At 47.4% G+C, this 5,559-nt stretch overlaps 1 pseudogene; it reads left to right on the top strand.

Annotated features, from left to right (window-relative positions):
* Positions 1-5,292, top strand: part of LOC123157898 (ATP-dependent Clp protease ATP-binding subunit ClpA homolog CD4A, chloroplastic-like) — a 32,399-nt pseudogene extending 27,107 nt beyond the window's left edge.
* The last annotated feature ends 267 nt before the right edge of the window (positions 5,293-5,559 follow it).

Here is a 5,559-nt window from a genome sequence, read left to right on the forward strand (position 1 = left end):
GTCCCCGCCGCCGAGTTCCTCGCCGCCCGGACCACCGCCGCCTTCGCCGCCTCCTCGCCGCCCCCTCATCGCCGGCCGAAGCCCCGGCCGCAGCCCCTCTCCCCGGCGAGCCCCGCGCCTCTCCGGTGATCCTCGGTGTCCGTGCCCCGGCGAGCCCAGATCCAGATCCGCGCGTGAACAGTAAACCCTAGGGGTTGACTTTCCCTCTCCCCCTTATTTTTTTATGAATTCTTTGACTGCTTGTATCTCCGCATCCGTAGCTCCGTTTTGGGCATATGATATATCAAAATCTTCGCCTCGACATGTACATCATTTCAGTCCATTGCATTATTTGCATTTGAGGTCATCTTGATGCCAAAAATGCTGTTAGAAGGAGGCTTCGTGAGTTAGATTGCAGATCCGTTAGTTCATCATGCACTTTTGTCATTTTTGCTATGTTTAATTCGTGCATGATATGCCTATGCCCCTTTGGGATGAATTGTTAAGCATTTTGTCTTCTTTCCAGAGGTGCCACCCATGTATTTTTAGGATGTGTGTGTTGTCTTGTGCAAGCTTGCGAAGAGAGGTATCTGAGATTGCAGATTTCAGAGACTTGGTGATTTTCACTAAGTCTGGGATATTTTAGTTCATGATGCTATATGTCCAGCTTGTTTCCTAATGATCCGTGTAAGGGAGTTTTGATATTTATGTTATGCTCTATCCATCCATGTCTTTGTTGGAACATGTGGAGTGCTCTAGGTTGACTCAATCAAGCTCAACTTTTGCTTCGTTGTTAATCTGGGCAGATCGTCAACTTGTTTGCGATTTTGCCGATGCTACCGTTAGTGTTCCATGTATGCTATGCCTTTGTTCTTGCCATGTGTAGCTAGCACTTTGTGCCTTCTTGCTGGTTATATGCTTTCCTTGCCATGACTTGCACCGTAGTGAGTGCATCGAGCTCGTTTACATGCCTTCGTGAGTTATATTTCAGCGTGTCTCAGTTTTCACTAAGTCTGAAAACTGATTGTGTTCGAGCTATGTTCGTGAGCTCGGTAGAGTATTTTGTGAACCCTTTTGGCCCCAGGTCACTTTGGGTGTTTTGTTAAACTTGTTGAGTAGCTCCATGCCATGTTCTTACTTGTCATGTTCAGGTTTTCTATCATGTTGTTTTGCTGCTCCGAAAAGAGCATCGTGATCTGAAATTTCAGACTAGTGTTAATTTCAGTAAGTCTGAAATCTGTTTTGCATTTGCGTTTTAGCCATGCTTGTTTGAACCTCTTAATGGATGAATTTGCCTATGGCTCAGTGCTAGTGTTTTGTCAACCATCTTGTGTACTTCACTGCCATGTATTTTGTTTTCATGTTTGGAGGCTGTAGCATGTTCATTTCGTTGCATTTAGATGCCTACTTGCTGTAAATCGCATACCGGTGTCGTATCTTAAAACGCTTGCCATTTCCAAACCGTAACTCCGATTTCATTGATCTTTATATCGTTTTCAAGCGATTTCATCCCCTCTATCCAGTGGCACACTTGGTTTTCCAAGTTGAGGCCAGGTTCATGCATTTCCTGTCATATCTTGCATTTTGCATCCCGCATCGCATCCCGCATAGCATATCGTCGTTTCATCATATTGCTTGGTCTTGGCCGTGGTTGATTGTATCCTTGTTGCTTGTTTGTCTTGTTGGGTAGAGCCGGGAGACGAGTTCGCTACCGAGGAGCCCGTTGAGTTTGCTTGTGAGGATCCAGTCAACTCTGACAACTGTGCAGGCAAGATGATCATACCCTCGAAATCACTACTATCTTTGCTATGCTAGATTGCTCGCTCTTTTGCTTTGCCACTGCTACGATGCCTACCTTTTGCTTGTCAGCCTCCCAATTGCCATGTTGAACCTCTAACCCACCATTGTCCTAGCAAACCGTTGATTGGCTATGTTACCGCTTTGCTCAGCCCTTCTTATAGCGTTGTTAGTTGCAGGTGAAGATTGGAGCCGTTCCTTGTTGGAACATTTATTTACTTGTTGGGATATCATTATATTGCTATGTTATCTTAATGCATCTATATACTTGGTAAAGGGTGGAAGGCTCGGCCTCTCGCCTAGTGTTTTGTTCCACTCTTGCCGCCCTAGTTTCCGTCATATCGGTGTTATGTTCCCGGATTGTGCGTCCCTTACGCGGTTGGGCTATAATGGGAACCCCTTGATAGTTCGCCTTGATTAAAGCTTTTCCAGCAATGCCCAACATTGGTTTTACCATTTGCCACCTAGCCTCTTTTTCCCTTGGGTTTCCAGAGCCCGAAGGTCATCTTTATTTTAGCCCCCCACGGGCCAGTGCTCCTTTGAGTGTTGGTCCGAACTAGAGCCCTGTGCAGCGCCACCTCGGGGAAACTCGAGGTTTGGTTTTAGTTCTACGGATTGCTCATCTGAGTGTGCCCTGAGAAAGAGATATGTGCAGCTCCTATCGGGATTTGTCGGCACATTCGGGCAGTGTTGCTGGACTTGTTTTAACCTGTCGAATCATCTTGTTGTACCAAGATACCGAGTCTGATCGGTGTGTCTTGGGTGGAGGTCTATTCCTTCGTTGACCGTGAGAGCTTGTTATGGGCTAAGTTGGGACCCCCCTGCAGGGATTGATCTTTCGAAAGCCGTGCCCGCGGTTATGGGCAGATGGGAATTTGTTAATGTTCGGTTGTAGATAACTTTAATTAAACTTAATTAAAATGAATCAACCGTGTGTGTTACCGTGATGGCCCCTTCTCGGCGGATTCCGGGAAGTGGACACGGTGTTGGAGTTATGCTTGCGCAGGTTGTTCCTTTAGCTTCTCGCTCGTGCTTCGCCTTCTCTTCTCGCTCTCTTTTGCGTATAAGTTAGCCACCACATATGCTAGTCGCTTGCTGCAGCTCCACATATATTTGCCTTATCCATTCCTATGAGCTTAAATAGTCTTGATCGCGTGGGTGTGATATTGCTGAGTCCCTGTGGCTCACAGATACTACAACTCCAGATGCAGGTCCAGGTGTTTCTGCTCCAGTTGACGATCACGAGCTCAAGTGGGAGTTCGACGAGGACTCTCAGCGATACTACGTATCTTTTCCGGATGATCAGTAGTGGTGCCTAGTTGGGGTTATCGATTCAGGACCTTGTCGCATGTTGGGGGTCTTTTCTATTTTGGCGCCGTAGTCGGGCCATGAGTGTTTGTTTGATGGATGTTATTTATGTACTCTGATGTGACGTGGCGAGTGTAAGCCAACTATGTTATCTCCCCCTTTATTATATATTACATGGGATGTTGTAATGACTGCCTGACTTGCGACATTGCTTTCAATGCGGTTATGCCTCTAAGTCGTGCCTCGACACGTGGGAGCTATAGCCGCATCGAGGGCGTTACACAGTATGCCCAGGAGCAAAGATAAAACATCATGTCACTGTATGGTCCTCTTGCACCGAAATAAAGAGTGATGCTTAAGATAGCTAATCTCAATGTATAGGACCACCCAGGTAACACAGTTAGTTTCATGCTTTCATGTTTATGAACCTGTCATAATATGGTCACAATATGGTCCTGTCGCACTTGAACACCACCGAACCCAGGGCAACAAATTTAGTTTCCAACATTCAGGTTTACACATCCCAAAAAATAATTAGTCTGCAGGTTCAGTTGCAAGGTCAAAGTTAAAAGCACCATAAGATTAGATAACACTACATATCTAGAATTCAGTTCAACCCGTCTTTCTCTAACCGGTCAAGGGCCTTAAGAGTTTGAAATTACTCCAATTTATTTATCGTGTAAAGGAACCATCTCAAACAATAAGCCTAATTTTACTCTTGCTATATTTTTCTATGGTTGTCAATACAGGGAGCAGGCGAACCCCAAAACATATCGGCAGTCAACCTGACCGCACAAACACACGAGCTTATGAATGTGTACATACCTTATCATGAAAGACAACAACTACCAATTTTCGGTATGGTGCTCTTGTCCTCAGGAAACAGAAAAGTCAGTTATATACAAGGAACATGTACGCCAGTTAGTAAGGCGTAATTTCAGCGCTAGAAGTAGGAAAGAGAGCTGCAAAAAGCACCCAGTTTTGACAGTTCCAACTACCAATTTTCAGAAAAAGAAAGCAAAGCGCAAAACCAAAACAATAGAGAAGCTTTATCAGAGTAGTGCACAGAAAAAAAATACAGAGTCATGGGTAGATTAAGTTGAATGCATGTGTATCAAATTAAAAAACAAACGGAGTAAGCACAAATTTACAGAAACTTATGATAACTGTAATATACTTGTGCAAGCATGTATTCTGCAGTATGGAAAACACCATCAGTGTTGGATATGGAGCACCTGTACTATCACATACTGAGTAGTAGGTCAGATTCGCTTGCAAATTTCAGTGTTGGATAGGAGTAGTTCCCAGCGTATAATGAAGTTTCCTGACGGTCTATTTTGTTCGCAGTGATCGTTTCCTCCCAGACAAAGCAATTGACCTGGTTGATGAGGCGGGATCTCTTGTCAGGCTACGCCATGCCAAGGTACTACAGATGTTTTTGAATGGTGATGCACCTAAACATTTTCAAAAATGTCTGAATCTGAATTTACAAGATGTCTGAATCTGAATTTTGAACTATGCTAACAGCTACCTGAGGAAGCTAAAGACCTCGACAAGAAGCTTAAGGAAATCACCAGACAGAAGAACGACGACATCTGCTCCCAGCAATTTGAGACCGTAATCTTCTCGTCTATAGGTCAACCTGAAATGCACACCTTATAGGAGGACGCTAATTATCTGAATGGTTATAGGCCAGAGAGCTTCGCAGCCAAAGGCTGGAGATCAAAACCAAGATCATGTCGCTGGTGGACAAGAGCAATGAGGTGAGCAAGGCAGAGATGGAGTCGGGAGCGTCGGCTGGCCCAATGGTGACGAAGGCGGACATCCAGCACATCGTCGCATCGTGGACCAGCGTCCCCGTGGAGAAGGTCTCCATGGACGAGTCCAACTGATCGTTCAGGATGGAGGAGACCCTGCAAGGGCGCGTCACCGGCCAGGACGAGGCTGTCAGGGCCATAGGCTGCGCCATCCGCCGTCCGCACGTTGGGCTCAGGAACCCCAACCGGCCGGTGGCCAGCTTCAATTTCGCCAGCCCGACGGGCGTGGGCAAGTCGGAGCTTGCCAAGGCGCTGGCAACCAGCTACTACGGCTCAGAGGAGGCCATGGTCTGGCTGGACGTGAGTGAGTTCATGGAGCAGCACACGGTGGCCCATGGAGCAGCACACGGTGGCCAAGCTCATCGGCTCCCCTCTCGGCTACGTCAGCTGACGGCTCGAAGATAAGGCTAGTGAGGAAGGCAGCTAGAGAGGGCAGAGGGGAGAGATGGTGGCGGCAGCTGGAGATGGCGAAGGGGAGAGATGCTGCTCCTCTTCCTCTGTGCAGCCCTCATCTCCAGAGCCGCGGGCACCATGGGAAGGCTCCTCTGCCTAGCGCTGCGTGCCGGCCCGCCTGCGCGTCGAGGAATCGTCGGATCCACCCGCCTGCGCGTCGGGGAATTGTCGGATCCGCCCGGATCCAGGCACAACGAGGGTCACT

The sequence above is a fragment of the Triticum aestivum genome, chromosome 7B (assembly GCF_018294505.1).
Source record: "Triticum aestivum cultivar Chinese Spring chromosome 7B, IWGSC CS RefSeq v2.1, whole genome shotgun sequence".
Classification (NCBI taxonomy): domain Eukaryota; kingdom Viridiplantae; phylum Streptophyta; class Magnoliopsida; order Poales; family Poaceae; genus Triticum; species Triticum aestivum.